Source organism: Cryptomeria japonica, chromosome 1 (assembly GCF_030272615.1).
Source record: "Cryptomeria japonica chromosome 1, Sugi_1.0, whole genome shotgun sequence".
Lineage (NCBI taxonomy): Eukaryota > Viridiplantae > Streptophyta > Pinopsida > Cupressales > Cupressaceae > Cryptomeria > Cryptomeria japonica.
In genome coordinates this window covers 555,028,227-555,043,948 of record NC_081405.1, presented here as the reverse complement: position 1 = coordinate 555,043,948, position 15,722 = coordinate 555,028,227, and positions in this window count along the sequence as shown.

The following is a 15,722-nucleotide window of genomic DNA, read 5'->3' as shown; positions in this document are numbered from 1 at the left end:
AAACAATTAATTTTTGATCAAACAATATAAGCAAAATTCACGATACTAAGAAAAAATGTAGGGCTCTGAATTCAATAGAGCGCCCACAAAAGATGACAAGACAATTGCCTACAAGCAAGGCTATACAATTGTGGCTGAATGGCTATGAGAATTGAGTGGGAAAACATGAGATTCTGGTGTATCCATCACACAGGTAAATAAGCTATATGAAAATAATTTCAAATTGAATACCTTACCAATAATCTATCTGATGTTAAGTTCCAACATAAAGTGAATTTATTTGTTTTAATTAAGAAAGCAATTATAACAATGTGCATCACATTGGAATGTAGCCTGATAATCATAGAACACAACCTCCACATGAAGGTCTAGATGTGCATCCCAATAGTGGAGGTATTCATTTGCTATTCAAATTGTTTTATGTAATTATTAATACAAATAAACATCTTAAATTGTAATTGGTGTAGACATTAATGTAACCTTTTTTGTTAATATTTTAGAGCATGTAGTTGGTGGTGACCAAGTGGATCATGATCTAGGTAGAAAACATCAGGAACGAGATGTTCCCCAATCAGGTAAAGAGTACCATTGTTATTTCTTTAAACATATTGAATTTCAATTGGTGTATTGATTAATGTAACCTTTCATATTTCAACTCTAGAGGATCTATAGGGTGTTCAGCATGTTGAGGTTGAGGCTAAAAAATGATTTTGAAGATGATGTGGCCCCATCAGGTAAAGAGAACCACAGTTATGTTCTTTAAATTAATAAAATACTTGTAACAAAAATAAAAAATGATTTGAATTTAACCCATTTCTTTGTTATTGCAGAGGACCCCCCATTGCATCAGTGTCCTTGTCCTCAAAAGAGTACTAGGCATACATCGAGATCATGAGCAGAGGGAAGAACAATTGAAGATAGGGGGAATGATGAAGAAAATGATTGTCCACTTAGACTTTACATAGCTTCAAAAAAAATTGATTGTAATCTACATTATTTGATAATGACTGATTTTTATGTGTTAATGAATGTTCATGAATGATATGTGTTAATTAATATTGATGAATGTTGTGTGTTAATGAGTGTTAATGAATGTTATGTGTTATTGAACATTATGTGATAATGAATGAATGTTATATTTTATTAATGGATGAAACAATGAATGAATGTTAGATGTTAATGAGGAATTTAGAGTGATGTTAGGGGGGTGGAGAGGGGCCAAATGAGCTTCCACCTTCAGGTGGTTGGCCCTGTTAAGTAGAGAATATTAAACTATTCTTGAAACCAAGCAATGCTCAATAAGATAACACACTTTTCAATATTTCATTATGTTGCACAGCTAATCTTATTGAATAATGTATATTGAATCTTAATTGTAGGGTCCAACAGAGCCAACACAAACAACAACACCACAAGTAAGTGGTATGTTTTTTAATTTATTTTTTTCATGATAATCTGGGAAGGTTCATCTGTAGTGTTATGTGTAACTATGAAGGTGAGAAATTTATATTTTTTGTGTTCTGACATTTATTTTTTGTTCCAAGAGGATGACTTGGAAGATGTCAGTGATTACTATCAAAATAGGGTTCGCTTTGATGAACTCATATCCATGTTTGTGATGAGCAGCAGCACTGGAAGGAACTCACATATTTATATATTCAAGATGATGAATATGATAATGATGCCACTACTATCATGAACCATTCTCCAGAGGCATGAGATCATATACAATTCAAAGATGTTGTAGTTAAAGTGGCCATTGTTGAATTGTACTACAAAGTTGTACAATTTTATTTGTAAGAACACCCAAATCTTATTAATGACCTCTTCAATGTCCTTTCCCTTAGGGTAGACCACACACAAGTGGTTGACATCATGCGTAAGGTATGGCTATAAACTCTTTTATTCTGTTACTATTTTTTAGGATTACCGAGATGTCTTTCACTTGGGTATTAAGTTTTTCTAGATGTTCTCTTTAGCATCTATTTGGTTTGGAAAAATTTCATGAGTATCTTTTGTTCTATTGTATTTTTAATCCATGCTGGACATCTCCATCTTGTGAAGTCATACATGCTTGCAGTACAAAGAAACAATGTAGCTATTGTTAATAAGGGTTTGAATGAAATTTATGTAGAAGAGGAAAATTATGATAGGCTTTGAGAATCTATAGATATGCACGATAACTTTGATCAGATAGGACTTTCTCTGAGGGTGGGAGGAACTTCTCTATTGGTTCTTTAATTTAAGTTAAAGTGGGATGTAATTTATCATTTAAATAGTTTTCTAATGATCTTTAATTTCAATTACGTTGAGGAACGTGAACTTCTTAAATTCCGGTTAAAGGCTTTTCTATAGCAAATTTTGAAAAAACCAGTGACCCTTAGAGGAGACAATTGATTCTTCAATTATGTCTGGTTATATTTATTACTTGTTGAAAAGTATGAAATGTTTACTTATAAATGTTTATGAAGTTGTGCCTGTATAAATTAAAAGTATGATTCCTTGATGAAGATTGCTTCTGAAAAATACCAGGTTTAATTATGTCAGATCAACAACAGACCAGTGCCTTCATCCCTTACTGATTTCATACTATTTCAAATTGAAAGATCCTACATATAACCATGGAGACAGTTTTAATAACTTGTTTTCAAAACAAGACCATCACATCAAAAGAATCTATATGGATTGTAACTAAAATATAAAATGCAGTTAGTCTTATTGAATTTTAACTTTTCTCTGAAAGACCAATAAGATAATTTTAAACTTCCCAACCAGCCTTTCAAATTGATGCTCAAACTAGAAATTAGTTTCAATCACAATAGCATAAGATAGCACATTGACACAATCTAATAAAATATATTTATCACATGGAACTAATCAATCAATTGAAAAGAATATACCATTCAAAATGAAGAACACTTGAAATTTATATTGAAAATAGATAATCAAACCAGTTGATTTCAATATGTATCATCCATCAACTTTGATATTTCCAGAAAATAAACTGCATAAGTGTGGTATAAAATTATCTTCATAAGATCATAAAACTTGAGGTATCTCCCCCACTTGTTCTAAAATATTCTCCATTTATAGATGAGGATTCAGTTTGAAAGTGAAAGGGCATACCCTTTCATTAAAACTAAAACTAACTAAAAACTAACTTCATAAAAACTGTCTTTACAATATAAACATATTATAAAAATATAGAAAAACATGACTTTGGGCTCCAACTTAGACATAAGGTCAGGTCTCCCAGCATCTTGCCGTTTTGGATATGCTCCAAGTATTTCTCTGACTTATATGTGTCTACATCGTGGATGATATCCCTGACAATGACTTCCAACGTGACAAGGTTTCCCATCTGTTTCATAGTCTCTTTCAATTTAATTCCATCAATTTGGGAAATATCAAGGGCAACATTGAGAAGACTACGACATTCTGAGATTCATACATCTTTATCCTTTATCTCACCCTTCTAAACAATTAACTCTGGGAAACCATGTTGAACAGTGTCTTCACATTCATCATATTCAAATTGTAAGTCTTCATCAAATTTATTGTGTTTAGCCAACAACCTCTTTATTTTTTTAATTTATTTTATTTTCGCTTTGGCCATTGTTTTATCATGCAACCTTGCTCCCAATTTGTTTGAAATTTTGTTGTGTGAAACTGCATTGTCCTGTTCTTTTGAAATACTGCCCAAAATTCTTTCAAAAAGTCTTGTAAAACCTCAAATCTTTTAGTTAGTAGTACACCAACAGTATTTGCCCTCATACTTTGCATCTGTTTTAATATCCTTTTATTTTATTGCCGCAACTCCTCACATTTTTTCTTCCATTGAGAGCTATCCAGAGTAAGAACCATTGGCACATGTTGCCCACTTCTCCTTATTGTTTCTTCATATAATGCCTTCTACTGGTTCCTCTCTCTCACTACTCTGACCACCTGTTCTTTATTGAATTTTGAAATATCCACTGCGATATCAGCAGAAAAAATTGGATCAATTTCACCAACTTTTAATAGTTTCATCATATGGCCAAAGGCCTTGTCAACATCATTGATCTTTGGTCTCTTGTGGGGAGGGTACAGAGCCCATAACCTCAAATATTCCTTATCTTGATCAAATATTGAACCAATAAATACATCTTTTACACCTTATTTATCCTAATTGAATTCCTTATTTTTTGAATGCAATAAATTGTCAAAGATAAAAGAAGCACTGAGGTCCCATCCTGGAAACAAAATCACCCCAACCTCTGTAAGCAGTTGCCTCCCCTTTTGAGGGGTTATTGTGGTTATCTCTACACCAATTTCCTCTTTTAATCTCTTTAACAACTCAACCTCATTATCAAGCATTATGTTGGGAATAGAATCACTCAATTTCTTCCCTTTAAAATTGTACAAGAATGATTTAAATTCTTTGGAATGAATAAAAACATCATCAGCAAAAAATGCTGAAAACTCCTCTAACCGAGAGTCAACATGAAATTTTAATGTTGTCTCTATTTGGTCCTACATGTTTGGCTCTTCTTCCTTCTCTGGCACTTGCCATCTAGAGACAACTACATTCTGATCAGATTCACTTTCTTCCTCCTCCTCCTCCTCGGTTTCAATTTCATGGAGTCTCTATCTCTTTTCTGCCAGTTCATTATTCAGTTGATCGATTACCTCTTTGGCCTCTACATCCTCCATGTTCCTAAAGGTATCTTCAGCCTCAATACTGGCATGCAGATAACCTCCCAAGTTTTGCCTCTTCTTGCAAGAGTGAATGTATCCTTTAGGATCATAGTTTTTCCTGGCATGAAGCTCAAAAAAATTGTATTCTTCTATCAGCTTCTTATCAATTATTTCATAAGCTTTGGTTGACACTATGGTGAAATCACCAAAATTTAGTGTCCCAAGCAAGAAGACTTCCTTATGCATATCTGCAAAATGTTTAGCATTGGACACACTCAATTGCCTCACAATCTCTAGATAATCTATTATGTCTGGTACTAGTTTTGGAAGCATGTAGGGGCTCCCCTCAAATCCATATACTCTAAAACATGTAAAGTCTTTATTCACAAACCAGTCCCCCTAGTTACGATCAACAATGTGTCTTTCATCATAATCTATGGGTCTTAGGAACCTCTTGATGTCGTCAGAGATAGACCCTTCACGTGAAATTCCATTCATTCAGTACAATGGCATCATAATAAGTTCTTAAAACTTAATATAGTTGGGCTTCATATATCGAGAATCCCAAAAAGATGTCCACAATTAGACGGGCTACTCCTCACCTTCCCTATTCTTGGTATTTAATTTTAGGCCCTTAGGCCAAAAACCCTTTACATATCCTTAAAATAATACTGAGTAAAATTTGAAATTGGGATGAGTATCATCCCTAAGGTTTAAAAAACCTTCATGCAACCTCTCCACCAGATATGCTATATAGTCAAAAGGCCTAGGTTCATACATTTGTATATTAGAGGCTAACACCAGTGGCCCATTGCTTGCTATATCAAGCATATCCACCCCTCCTATGTGCCCACACGACATATATATGTACTGCAAGTAGTGTCTTAACAAATCAATGTTTAATGGTGGCCCGTCTTCCTCTGTTAATTTTCCTGTCTGCCTCTTGTGAATGGAAAATTTCTAGCTAGTATATGTAGTGTCCATTTTAAGGTATTCTTCCTCCAACTCCCCAAAGGACAAGGGCTTATCGGGACTGGGGTCTAAATTGAAAACCTCATTTATGGTACCCACAGAAAATCTAATAAATGCTTCCCCATTTGGGAGCTGATTGCACGTCTTCACCGAATTATAATTCCTCACCAAAACCTCTAGCAATCTTATGTTTACAAATACATTAGGGACTATTAGCTTACCTAAATTTATCATCTAAGGATTGCAAAGCGGCATCTCCTTTCTCCTTCTAAATAGTAGAACATAAACAGTTCATGTCCCCTTACCTTGGTCCAGACATCTCTGACCTCTCTATACTTGTCTTCTAATTGGTCTCTCCCCGACAGGTGCTGCTTCAACCTTCTGGAAATCGGGTCGGGTGCCTGCATTTGGTCTATCATGTCTCTATTTAACCTCCTAATTGGAGGAACCTCTTCAATTTTTCCTTTATTTGCCTTAGAGTCGGGGCTCTTGGCCGCCCTCTTCTTTCCTATTGAACTCGAAGCTTCCATTTCTGCAACTATAGTCCTCTTCTCTATTTTTCAAAGGCGCAAGGTGTTCTATTTGTATATTCTTCTTTCACCAACGCAGTATTTAGACAAGGCAATTTCTAGTTAAACAATACTATTTTGTTATAATTAACTTCTCATAAAGTTTGCCTCTTGCAAACCATAGATGCATCTAATGTAAGTATTAAATAGAATATTTTTAAAAATTACAATTTTAAATTCTGATATGACAACGACTCATTGACATATGTCTCCCCGATGAATATTTTCCTTTTGGCACTCTCTAAACAACCTTTTATCTTCTTTTTGACATCTTACTTTCTGTTATCGGGATACCCTAAGCCGATGACTCATTTTCCTCCTCATCGGTATATCAGAAACTGATATTCTCATCAGGCGTTTGCGTGAGCTCATTTAGCATTATCACGATAGGCATTGTTTCCCCGATGGGCTTCACCATTGGCATAGCTCTTCCCGATGCAACCGGCTTCATCACCATGAGTCTTCTCGATAGTGTCTTCGCTTTTCTCAATCAGTCTTCTCCTTCACCGAGTATCGGGGTAATCTGAAATGAAACAACCTGATAAGAAAAGTCTTCCTGATAGAGTATGTTCCATCGGTATATGTTTCACCAATGATTTCTTCAAGCATCGGGGTGGCTCAAAGTAACACATACCGGTTGCTTTGGTTATAACACATACTGATCGATTTGGTAATACTGATGGACTCTTCTTTTCACCACTCTTACCAGTATAAGTCTTATTGATACTCTTATTGACTATCGGCAAGACAATTCTCCACTACTGTCGCTAGTGTTTACTATGTCGATAGGTCATATCGATATAGTTTTTGACAATGCATCAATTCTCCTCAATTTTGCTCCTTGATCAGTATAACTTCTCCCGATGAGTACAACTCTGGCTTGCTATGCTCTCTCATCGATATATGGTATCTCGATGCAAAATTGGTCTTTGTTAGTTTAAGTGCCCTCATTAGTATAACTTATACCGATAATGTGAAATTTTAATCATTTTAGCTCCTTCTTTAAGATACAAAAATTGATAATGGATTTAATACAATCTGAACAAAACACTTTGTTATGCATAGGAGCTTTATCCTTTCTAATAATTACTTGTGCACTTTGATCAATCCCAAGAACCTGTTTGCCAAGCCTCCTCACCTCAAAAGGAAACCTAGAGTGCTTCATCTTGTCTCAATGCCACCCTCAATATGCCCACCTGATGGTTGAATCTCTAGAGAGAAGTCACAAATGGATGGATATTGTCACTACAAGATTGCACCTACACATAAAACCTAGCAGTAACTATTCTTATAGAAAAAGTGCTCAATATATAAAAGGAAATTATAGAAAAATAGAATTTTTAAGAGCATAATTAATTTGAAAAATAATGTGCTAACATGTTGCACTGTCTAAAAAAGATAATCTATACAAGGATGCAACGAAAACTAGTTCTCAATCCGGTGATCGCGAACTTGCAGAGGAAGTGTTGGTGTATTTTGTGAAACATGTATATAATTGGTAAAACATATAGTAGGTTGTTCTCCCTCACAGGTTAAAGTATATTTTAAATTTTCATATTGAAATGGGGCTTACTTTTGTATTTGGAACTGTAGGGAAAGAAATAATGCTTTGCTTCATGCTTGTTCATATGCTATGACTTGATCAGACCAGTTGTTGCTTTGGAACTTGCCTGGATGAATAATATGATTGACTTTGTGTTTCCATACCTACTTTAGGTTCTTGATATACTCTAATGATTCTATGAATATTTTAAGTTTCTCTTTAATAAAAATTTTAAATCTTCAACAAAATTAAATAGCTAATATTCAAAAAAATTATTTTTTAAAGTTCATTCGAGAATACATGACAAAAGTTGATGAGCTTGTTGAGGACAAGTTAGAGGTTGTCAAAGAAGATAAATCTGAGGAGAAAGAAGAGAAAGATCTTGTTGCTCAATAGGTATGCATTTTCTTAATTGAGCCTCAAGGAGCACTTGCTCTACTCTACTAACCATTTTTAAAAATTCAAATAAATATGTGCCTATTTTGTTTACAAAATATATATACTCAACTTCTTCCCCTTGCTTTGCCAACACCTCCAATAGCATTTTAAGAGCGTAATTGAGGAAATTATAGAAAAATAGCATTTTTAAGAGAATAATTAAGGAAATTATAGAAAAATAGCATTTTTAAGGAAATTATAGAAAAATTATGTGCTAACATATTGCACTATCTAAAAAGGATAATCTTTACAAGGATGCAATGGAAACTAGTTCTCAATCGAGTGATCATGAACTTGCAGAGGAATTATTGGTGTATTTTGTGGAACAGGTATACAATTGGTAAAGCATATAGTTGGTTGTTCTCTCTTAGAGGATAAAGTATATTTTGAATTTTTATTTTGGATTTGGGCATTGAAATGGGGCTTACTTTTGCAATTTGGAACTGCAGGGCAAGAAAGAATGCTTTGCTTCATGCTTGTTCATATGCTATGACTTGGTCAGACCAGATGTGGCTTTGGAACTTGCCTGGATGAATAATATGATTGACTTTGTGTTTCCATGCCTACTTCAGGTTCTTGATATACTCTGATGATTCTCTGAATATTTTAAGTTTTTCTATAATAAACATTTTAAATCTTCTACAGAATTAAATAGCTAATATTCAAAAAAAATATTTTTCAAAGTTCATTTGAGAATACACGACAAAAGTTGATGAGCTTGTTAAGGACAAGTTAGAGGTTGTCCAAGAAGAGAAATCCAAGGAGAAAGAAGAGAAAGATCTTGTTTCTCAATAGGTATGCATTTTGCTTAATTGAGCCTCAAGGAGCACTTGTTCTACTCTATTGACGGTTTTTAAAAATTCAAATAAACATGTGCCTTTTTTTTATAGAATATGTATTCTCAGCTTCTTTCCCTTGCTTTGCCAGTACCTCCAATAGCATTTTTAAGAGCATAATTAAGGAAATTATAGGAAAATAGCATTTTTAAGAGCATAATTAAAGAAATTATAAAAAAATAACATTTTTAAGAGAATAATTAAGGAAATTATAGAATAATAGCATTTTTAAGAGCATAGCTAATTTTAAAAATAGCATTTTAAGAGCATATTTAAGGAAATTATAGAAGAATTATGTGCTAACATGTTGCACTGTCTAAAAAGGATAATCTTTACAAGGATGCAATGGAAACTAGTTCTCAATCGGGTGATTGTGAACTTGCAGAGGAATTACTGGTGTATTTTGTGGAACAGGTATACAATTGGTAAAACATATAGTTGGTTGTTCTCTCTCACAGGCTAAAGTATAATTTAAATTTTCATGTTGGATTGGGACATTGAAATGGGGCTTACTTCTGTATTTGGAACTAGAGGGCAAGAAAGAATGGTTGTTCATATGCTATGACTTGATCAAACTAGATGTGGCTTTGGAACTTGTCTGGATGAATAATATGATTGAATTTGTGTTTCCATACCTACTTCAGGCTCTTGATATACTCTAATGATTCTATGAATATTTTAAGTTTCTCTTTAATAAACATTTTAAATCTTCTGCAAAAATAAATATGTGCCTATTTTGTGTACAGAATATGTATGCTCAGCTTCTTCCCCTTGCTTTGCCAGCACCTCTGATGCCTAGCATGGGAGTGGGCATCAGAGGTTTCTTTCAGCCAAGTATGAGTGGAATGGGAATGCCTCCCATGCCAGCTTATGGTATGCCACCTATGGGTGGCTATTGATGGGATTGAAGAACTTAACGTGGGACACAATTCTTCAATCATACATGCTTTTTTGAGGCTGGTCTTTGAGTGGAAAGGTTAGATTGTCAAATTGTTTTTATTGTCATCTGGTTGGTTGATACAAAATAATGAATCTTGAGTATTATCGTATTGGCCAATCAGTTCAAATCTTTCCATCCACCAAGAATCCGACGCCTGAACCGTCGCATGCTTAGATTGTCAAATTATTTTTATTGTCATTTTGTTGGTTGATACAGAATAATGAATATTTAGTATTATCATATTGGTGAATAAGTGCAAACCTTTCCATCCACCAAGAATCCGATGAGGATGTTGTATGTTCAACAGCATCCTTGTCAAATAAGCAATGAGGGGGCAATCAGAATTCTAACACCCACCCAATTTATTTCAATGCCCGAACCATCGCACATATAGCATCCTCATCGGTGTGGATGCCCTGGTTGTTGTTGGACATCGTCAGACATCCGATAGACCCCCACAAAACATCCAACATGGATGTTGTATATCCAACAACATTCTCGCCAGATGGGCGGTCATGTTCACCATCGAAACATTACCTAGAAGCCATTGGAATTCCAATGACTTATCAAGTTTTATCGATGGCTAAGTAGTGAGGGGGCTATCAGACTTCCAATGCCCACCCAATTTATTCTGATACCCCAACCATTGCACATACAACATCCTCGTTGATGCGGATGCCTTGGTTGTCGTTGGACATCGTCAAAATTCTGATGGACCCCCACAAAACATCCTACGAGGATGTTGTATATTTGACAGCATTCTCACCAGATGGGCGGTCATGTTCACCGTTAGAATATTACCTAGAAGCTGTTGGAATTTTGATGACTTATCAAGTTTTACTGATGGCTAAACGCAGTCATGGTCATCGTTGGAAGAGTCTTCGATGACGTCAAAATTCTGACGATCTTGAGCACCGACAGAATGTCCAACTACAAGTTTTCAACGGTTTTGCTCGTCACCATTCCAATGAATTATGCTCAGAATTTTGATGAACTGCTACTAGAATTTAGCCCCAAATGTACTAGTGACATTCACCCTCATTTCCTTTTCCTTTGGCCTGCTCTAACTCCCTCACTCTGTTTTCAAACATATCTTCAAACAACTTCTTGATGGAATCATGAGACATAATCTTAGGAGGTATGTTGCTAGCCTCCCCCTCACTTCCTTTTGCGGACATACACCACAAATCACTTTCCCCAAGCGATCCAACTTGTTCTCTAATACCAATATGATGTAGAGCCAGGCAACAGACTAGGTGAAAACCTTCTCGCACCCACAAATACTATGTCCAAAAGAAGTTATGTTTTGTGTTCAAGGTGTGAACAACATATCTACCAAATAATCAACTCACACAAAATTTGTGTGACCGGATCCATACCGGTTTAGTCTCTTCTAGTACCAGTATGATGAAAACACTCTACCCTTGTGTGAATTGGTTTAGTGTCTTCCGGTACCGGTGGGATGGAAACCTATTAGATTTTGTCTATTGGTGGTCCAGCCAATACAAAACACCCATAAGATCTTTCTATTAGATTTGTTAAGGAATACTTGCCTCACAACTGTCCTATTGTCTAGTAGCCTTATCGGTAGCCTAGTAGCCCTACCAGTTGAGTTCTCCAAACATAACTCGACAAAATTCCAAAGGAAAAGACAAAATAAAGGTAGATTCAGATACCCTTTATCTATTTACACAATTCCCCAAAGGTTTAGACTCTAACCACAAGTTGAAAGGTTCGTACCCTTACTGTCTTTCCAGACCTAATAAAGCCAATTTAACCTAATTTACAAAGTAAGTACCCCTTGTATTAGTCCCCTGGCTAAACCAACACTTTTGCAAGGTAGGGTAAGGTGTCAAACAACCAAATCCAAGGTTTCAATACTTGATCTCATCTTCTTTATCTTCTGCAAGTAATTTCCACTTCTATAGTTTGGGCGGTCACATAGAGATGCCCACCTAGGGTCAATTCAATCTCTTCGGGCTTGGAGCCTCCCTACAAACCAACATAAAAAATATTATGATACAATGGCCCTTCTAAAATTTTCGCATGGTTTGTTTGGTCCTTTGGTGAAAATGTCAGATTAAGAGCATCTTTATAGTGAAACCCTAGATGTCGGCAGGGTTTGTGACTAGTCTGGTTAGATTTGGATGGATCCTTACAACCTGATTGTTACAAAACCTCAAACTTGATTCAAATGAAAGGTAAGATAATTCTCTAACTCATCCAGTTGGTTTCAGGAATCCACCAATCCATACTGATCATAAATGAATAGCAAAAAACATCAAATTTCAAAAAACTCCAAGTATATTGTATTGCTCCAAACTCCAAAACATCATCAATTTCATCAACTTCAATAACTACACCAACAACAACCTAGAATCAATCAAAGTGGGAATAATATATGCTCTCTAAAGGTTTCCAACTACTTTTCAAACTTTGGAACCGTTGGAAGATTAGTTATCTCTTTTTACAACATTTTGCAATGACAACAAAAGTTGTCAACTTGCACTTTTCAAATTTGGCGACTCCAAGGTGTATTTAACCTATTCCAAGGATTGGTCTAGTGTTTCTAAGACCAATATGTATTTTCCTAGACTCATGCCTAGACTCCTACTGATCCACATGGTCATTTATCCATGGTGGCTTATAAAATGCAACCATGACAATGCCTTACATCAATTGGGTCTTATTGATTCACAAAACTATCAACCTATTATAGATGATCATTTTCACCTTATGGGTGATATTAGGCTCTTTTAGAATTCATTTGTGTCTTTGGGTTCTCCTACACCACTAACCCAAAGAATATTTTAGCGTACAAATCACCCTCATCTTCCAAGCATAAGAAGGTGTGATTATTGAATTTATCTAAGGTTTCCTTTGTTCTTTATTTTCACCCTCTGACTCCTCATCTTTCTTTGAGACTAGCTCCTCTTCCCATTCTGATTCATGTCACCCCAAACCCCACATGGATATCCCTCCATAGTCCCCTGTTAAAGATCCCTCCCTTGATCTACACATGGTGCCTATGTTTCAACATGTGCACAAAAGGATAAAAAACTCGATGGACACCCCATATCTCCTCTCATTCCATAGATGGGGCTAGGTTCAAAACTTCTCTTAAAGGAGGTGTCTTTTGAACAGCATCTCAAGTTTCTATAAAAACAATGAGAGGTCATCAAGGCCTTGAATTCTCTCAATGACACTTAGCCATCTATTTATCTCTTATCGGTCCTTTATTTTTTGATGGTCTATTTTTACTTCTTTTATTAATCTCACTTGTTGTGAGATTCAAACATTTTTCCTTGATAACTAACTTTTAATGGTTCAGGGTCCTTTCCATGCTTATTTAATAAAAATAAAAGTTCATTTATTTCTACTAGGGTTAGACATGAGCCTACTCAAAATTCTCACTACCTGGATAGAATTTGGTCTAGTGTAAACCATTACATACATCAAACTACCAATAACACTATAATAAGGAATGATAGACATCTCTTCAAAATCATAGTTATAATTAGGAAACATGTTTAAAATATGCTTAGTACCAATCAAAAGTGGAATACTTATATGTAGACCTTCATGTTGAATCTTTGAAAAAAAGTATCGATATACTTACTCTGACTTAACCAAATCTTTTTGTGTACATAAATATATTTAATATCCTCTAGGTACTGTATATCAAATGTTCCAAAAATCCGAGTCTTGAGTCTTGTTCTATTTTAAATTTGTAAACTATAGTATATCTTAATTAAGATGTTATATTTGACTATAATAGACATCGACGAGGGAGCAATATTTGAATTTATGTGTTAAGGGAAACAGGAAGGAGAACAAACGGGAGCTAATCCTAACAAAAGGAATGGGGCCCACAACTACCACCCAAACAGTCATGGCTATAATTCATCTCAAAAACTACTTTGATGTTTATAATTAATAAGCATCTTGAACAGCCCTACCTCCAAATCATCAATTTGTTATTTTTCACCATATTTAAATTCCATTAAAAAAAGAAAAAAAATAAATTAACATGCTTCGTATTGTTGGATTTGTCGTTTTTATTGTTAGGTTGGTTTTAAAAAACCATTGAATCTCTCTTCCGAACAATATTTCTTTGAAATTAGAGGATCATACTCAAAGAGACGTGCCTCTTGCATGCACCTGTTTTCGTTTTCTTCACTGGCCAACATTGCATTGCATTATATATAAGTAAAAAGGTGGAGACATACGGTGGCAATTTCTCTGTGAAAGACCATTATGGCTCTGCAGGAGGAGAAAATGCAAATTGGTAACGACCTAACGGACGATGACCAGTGTGAGGAGAGAAAGGAACGTAGTCATGGTGATGGGGATAACACCAACCTCGCTAGAAGCAGAAGCAGGAGTCGGAGCAGGAGCAGGAGCAGAATAAAGACTCTCATCGCCTCTCTTTACACGCCCTTGAAAAGTGTGAGCAAAGAGCTTAAAAATGGTCTAATAACGTCAGTTCAAAGTTATAACAAACTGAAGAAAGATGAGCAGTGCGAAGAGAGAAAAGGACCTAGTCATGGTGATGGCGATAACACCAGCCTCACTAGAAGCAGAAGCAGGATCTGGAGCAGGAGCAGAATTAAGACTCTGATAGGCTCTCTTTACACGCCCTTGAAAGGTGTGGGCAAAGAGTTAAAAAATGCTTTAATAACGTCAGCTCAAATATACTGCTACACATCAGCCTCTTACTACCATTTCCTCCTACACTTGTTGGGAAGCGCCTCACCACTAGCACCAATATCTATCGCTGAGATCAACGAACTCGTGCTCAATGTTAATGGTGGGCCTGGTAACCTAGCGGATCATGACCATTGCTCAACTTGTAAGGAAGAATTACAGTCAAGCCAAGAAATGGGCATGATCCTGCCTTGTGGGTACAGATTTCACGGTCACTGTATTTCCAAATTACTAGAGAATAATAATTGCTGCCCACTGTGTATATTCGTCTTACAGGACGCTAATGTTACGATGTCTTCAAATCAAAACCAGCCAGAGAAATGATGAAGTCACAAGTATTGAGACCTTCACTATGGAAAGAACTAAATATAACTCATCTGGATTTCTGCTCAGAAGATCGTAATATTTTTAAAAGAAGCTGCTAAATTGATATTTTCTGAAAATTTGAAAGATGAATTAAATGTTAATATTGGAAATTAGAGTTCGTTGTGTGATATTATATTTTCTTAAGTAAACTATTATCTAAGGGGTCACCCCTTTTTTATTTGAAATATTAAATAGTACTACTTTATAGTTTAATTGAATTTCAATAAAAGTTTACTTTTCTTGGATTTCTAATAAAGTGTTAAGAAGTTACATAGGGTTATCAGCTATTAACTATTTTATAAAGTATCTTTGTTTTTTCCTTTTTTCTTTCAAGATCTAAGCATCATCATCCTCTTTGTTGATAGTGAGCAAGGAGGTTATCCATGTAATTCTTATTTGGTTGTTGAGACCTTTGACCTATTTCAAGAAATTCATTGTCTTCTTTTCTTTTCCTTTTGCTTCCTCTAGTCTATAACAATAAGCTATTAGACAAGATGACTAACTTTCATTAGACTATTGCGAATCCAATAATAGCAGTGGTTCATTCCCTAAACACATGTATAAGAAAATAGATGCAACCTTAAGAGTTTTGTTGAGTTCTTCAAGCAAGAACTTGTTAATTATCATGTTGTTCATGGTGTGCATTGTATACACGTCATCCAAATCTAGTAATG